Source organism: Zea mays, chromosome 4 (genome assembly GCF_902167145.1).
Source record: "Zea mays cultivar B73 chromosome 4, Zm-B73-REFERENCE-NAM-5.0, whole genome shotgun sequence".
Lineage (NCBI taxonomy): Eukaryota > Viridiplantae > Streptophyta > Magnoliopsida > Poales > Poaceae > Zea > Zea mays.
In genome coordinates, this window is record NC_050099.1 from 188,407,228 (window position 1) to 188,412,459 (window position 5,232).

At 40.7% G+C, this 5,232-nt stretch overlaps 1 pseudogene across 1 annotated transcript; it reads left to right on the forward strand.

Moving 5' to 3' along the window:
• Positions 1-1,430: 1,430 nt before the first annotated feature.
• Positions 1,431-2,239, forward strand: LOC103654266 (protein ALTERED XYLOGLUCAN 4-like; annotated as a pseudogene). The gene has a single exon (NR_157557.1). The product of NR_157557.1 is annotated as a protein ALTERED XYLOGLUCAN 4-like (transcript).
• The last annotated feature ends 2,993 nt before the right edge of the window (positions 2,240-5,232 follow it).

The following is a 5,232-nucleotide window of genomic DNA, read 5'->3' on the forward strand; positions in this document are numbered from 1 at the left end:
CAAACCATGATAGTCCTAATTAGTTTTATCATCGAAGAATGAGAAGTATTACTTGGAAAAAAACTATCATTCTGATCTGAACACTTGCTAATATAAATCTTGTATAGAAAATATCAAAAGGGATTAGCTACAGTGACCAATAAAATGTAATATCTAACGACAATTTGTGGAAAAATATCATACAAATACTCGGCACAAAGAACTGGTAGTTAAATAGGACTGCATTTTTTAACATAGCTACATAGGACTGGGGACCAATTATAGTACTTAGTTCAAACATAATTTCACTGGTATGGATTTGGTTTGCCTTCAATCTACAATGTCTTGTAAATATTGCACAATTAGGAGATGAACTCACCACAACTTTAGATGCAAAATGGCGCCCATCCTCCAAATGGGCACAGAGAGAAGTAGCATCATGATCTTCATGGCAGTAAGGGCATGGAAGTCCGAGCGCACATCATCCTCATCGTTCGATATCATCATACCCAAATTGATAATATCCTGTAAATGTTGCATAATTAGGAGATGGACTCACCACAATTTTAGACTCAAAAGGGTGCTCGTCCTCCAAATGGGCACAAAGAGAAGTAACATCACGATCTTCATAGCAGGAAGGGCATGGGAAGTTCGAGCACACAACATCCTTAGGTTCGATATCATCATACCAAAATCGATCTGTAAGTGTGTTTATTTGTGACATAAACAAATTGTTTGTATAGAAACTGATTCATTTCGATCTGCATGCAATAAGGGAAATGAATTGAACAGTAAGTACCATAAGAAAAATATATAACATCGTTGATATCACCTTTCATCTCAAAGAAATAGGCATATTTGTAATACCAAAAGGAAAGCCATATCACAAAGAAAAATCTGCATCATCATTTGAGAAATAAAATTCTAGACCAATAGTGTTGTACAAGTGTCTTGTGTATAAGTGGCACGCATAGGTTATCACAAAATACTCTATAGAAACATTTGTCGCTTTACAATGATGTGATTGATCTCTAGATTATTTAACATTAGAAAAACTGCAATTTCAGATTTATATAGCATTCAAAGGATTAAAACATTTGATACTTGCATAATCTATTAACATTATGACAATTGACAACACAATTTGTTTGTATGCAGTATGCATTTTAAATTCTGTTATGGTTAATGAATGAAAGAATTCAGTTGTATAAGGTCTATTTTAGTAAAACAAAAATGAAAACAGCTTACTATGAAAACTAAATAAAGGTATAAGAAGGCAAATTCAATGAGAAATGGATTGGTCACAAGTGCATCTTAGGGTGTAAATGCAAGCAAATGAGGTCGAATTTATAAGATATGACACAATCTAGATTAGTCAAAATAAGGCCGCTCGGCGCTCCGCCTCGCCTTGCCCTTTTAAAGGACTCCACTTTCTAATTTTTACCTCTTCTAAATTGTTCCTCGACATTGGAGCTCGTTGCAAGTGGCAAATCCCTTATACTTGAAGGTTGTAATGTAGTGGCTCCGTTGCAACGCACGGGCACTGACCTAGGCGGAGGACGAGAGCGTCCCCTACAGCCACGTGCACCTCGACCAGCCGGGCGACCGCTAGGCGGCCGACGCCGGCACGATCGACGTGGCCGTGCTCGCCGCCGGCCACTGGCTGCTGAACGGGGCCATCTACTACAGCGGCGGCGTGGTGGTCGGCGCCCACAACGCCCCCGCGGGGCTCAACTACACCGGCGTCGGCTACGCGCGGCCGCTCAGGATGGTGTACCGGAAGGCGGTCGAGCGGCTGAGCTCCGAGTCCGACGGCCGGCCCTCGGACCCTGGTGCTGGCCACATTCTCGCCGGCGCACTTCGACGGCAGCCCGATCGACAGCCCCACGGCGTGCACCAGGATGGAGCCGTACAGGGAAGGCGAGAAGGAGGTGGCGTGGATCTGCAAGGAGGTCAGGGACATCGTGTACGACGAGGCGGAGGCCGCCAGGGCGAGGGGCGCGAGCGCGACAAGGGTCGAGGTGCTCGACGTCACAAAGCTGGCCACCATGCACCCAGACGGGCACCCCGGCGTGTACATGAACCACGACCCCTTCAAGCACGGCGTGCCGGATAAGATCTACTCCGACTGCCTCCATTTCTGCCTGCCCGGTCCTGTCGACACCTTCAACGAGATATTACTGCAGATCCTGAGGAAGAGGCGGTGACCCTCTGTTGTTATATATTCAGCCACGCTTTTGTATAATTATTGGGTTCCTTATTCAGCCAAGCCATCCAGTTGCCATTGTCATCTTTTTTAGCTAGGACAAAGCAAAACGGTTGGGAAAAAAATAATAATCAGCCAGATCAATCAACATGTGTACTGAGCAGCGCGACACATTCAGCGTGTCAAGACAGGAGAGCAACAACATATATATGAGATACCTGGCTCACTGGCTGCAACGATCAAATCCATTGAGAATGTAGTAAGATTAAGACAATGCAGTATGAATCTGAAAAAAAGCTTACTGATAAAACAAAGTAACCTTTCAAAGGCATGATTAGGTGTTGACACTAAGCAAGCTCAGGTGTAACTCAGACGATGCTAAAACACATAGACAGAGTGACGTGCATCCCAACAGTTTCAGATATGAAACAAATAACAGTGATCTGCGAGGGTAAGACACATATAAAAGTGACATGCATCCCAACCATTTGCCAGTTCTCCAAAACCTTCACCATCAACCATCAAGTGAAAACATGTACATCATGGAAGCAACCGAAGTAGCCTCTGTTGGGTTGATCGTATGCAAATAACTCTGATATTGACCTTCTTACACTCGAGTTCTTGTATAGAAAATATAAAAAGGGATTAGCTACAGTGACCAATAAAATGTAATATCTAACGACAATTTGTGGAAAACTATCATACAAATACTCGGCACAAAGAACTGGTAGTTAAATAGGACTGCATTTTTTAACATAGCTACATAGGACTGAGGACCAATTATAGTACTTAGTTCAAACATAATTTCACTGGTATGGATTTGGTTTGCCTTCAATCTACAATATCTTGTAAATATTGCACAATTAGGAGATGAACTCACCACAACTTTAGATGCAAAATGGCGCCCATCCTCCAAATGGGCACAGAGAGAAGTAGCATCATGATCTTCATGGCAGTAAGGGCATGGAAGTCCGAGCGCACATCATCCTCAGCGTTCGATATCATCATACCCAAATTGATAATATCCTGTAAATGTTGCATAATTAGGAGATGGACTCACCACAATTTTAGACTCAAAAGGGTGCTCGTCCTCCAAATGGGCACAAAGAGAAGTAACATCACGATCTTCATAGCAGGAAGGGCATGGGAAGTTCGAGCACACAACATCCTTAGGTTCGATATCATCATACCCAAATCGATCTGTAAGTGTGTTTATTTGTGACATAAACAAATTGTTTGTATAGAAACTGATTCATTTCGATCTGCATGCAATAACGGAAATGAATTGAACAATAAGTACCATAAGAAAAATATATAACATCGTTGATATCACCTTTCATCTCAAAGAAATAGGCATATTTGTAATACCAAAAGGAAAGCCATATCGCAAAGCAAAATCTGCAGCATCATTTGAGAAAAAAAAACTAGACCAATAGTGTTGTACAAGTGTCTTGTGTATAAGTGGCACGCATAGGTTATCAAAAATACTATATAGAAACATTTGTCGTTTTACAATGATGTGATTGATCTCTAGATTATTTAACATTAGAAAAACTGCAATTTTGGATTTATATAGCATTCAAAGGATTAAAACATTTGATACTTGCATCAGTCCATAAATATGGGGTAAGTGTAAACAATGATTCATATTCCTTGTGTTAAGCGAGAACCCTGTGACCGACAGGGTAATGCGAAAGAAAGACAATTGACACAAGCAAGATACTGGAGAACAGTGACTCTAAGTAGGAGCATGGCTGTAATACACAAGATCAATGGAAATAGAGATCACACCAGTCATTATGGGTGTGGAAAAAAGCAAAATGTCAACTAAAGTAGGCCTATAGAGTATCAAATATGGAATTAACTAACCTCAATACAAGAGAACAGTATCTCGAACACTTTGGTTCAAATCATTTATTAATTGCAGGACCTGCACAAGACAAAAAAATCTTAGAGCTTCTAGATATATCACACCCTCGTCACAGCCAAAGGATCCACGCAATACTGCAGATGCTGTTTGCTTCTTCTATGAAGGTTGATGACTTGGGGGACAATCACAAGCTTTTGCTCACACAGAGTGCACTGCGAAGTTCAGAAATATTGATGGATCAGATCCTTTAGGCTGGTTGCCTTGTCTTCTGAATATCTTTTCACCTTCATCAACATCATGCCTACAACACGAATACACGATTAAACATTCATGTGTATTAACTATACTCAGCATGATGATGATTATGCAACCAGCTACATACCCTGTGTTTAGAATGAGTGTATCTCATATACGGTTTACAGCAATAGATACTTGTGCCTTGGAGTATGGAATTTTTAAAATCTGCTTCATGATATCAGCTGGGGCAATCCCATCTATTTCATCACCATATTCTGCCAAACCTGACACAACTAATGCTTCACACTTCCTTGATAAGTTCTGGTTGATATGACCACTGTCATAAGAGTATGAACTGAGTCATAAAGGTGACAATAAAAAGTGAACTGTCACACACAATACCTACAATAATTCATCAGTGCCGAAAAGTTCGCAGAGAAAGTTAGCTACAAGCCAGTATTCCTCTTATGCTGATCAGATTGTAATTATCAAGAGTTAATAGAGATAACCTTCAGTACTCTTAGCATCACTTGAAAAAACCTTTTCTAGAATGTTTGGAATCATAGGGAGTGTGTTCAGATCAGTCTCTAATGGCAGCATTTGATACCTTGGAGCACCAATCCTACATCAAGAACAGAATTAAACAACAATTCTCTGGAAGAGGCATTTGCATGCATTATTCAGTTCCAGCTACAGGATTAGGATCATAACGACTAAGTGTTGTTTTAAAATTTTTACCTTTCAATATGACTGTGTGCACATGCTTGCTATTCATTGCAGTATGGGAGATAAAACCAAAAGAGGGTAAATGGTATACAGTACCCATCAGCATACCACCACCAGAATGTGTTCATTTCGTTTTATTTTTACATGATATAGCAACTGAATTTTGGTCGGTTGCATCCATCGATTAGACCAATCCTAGCCAATAGTAGGACAT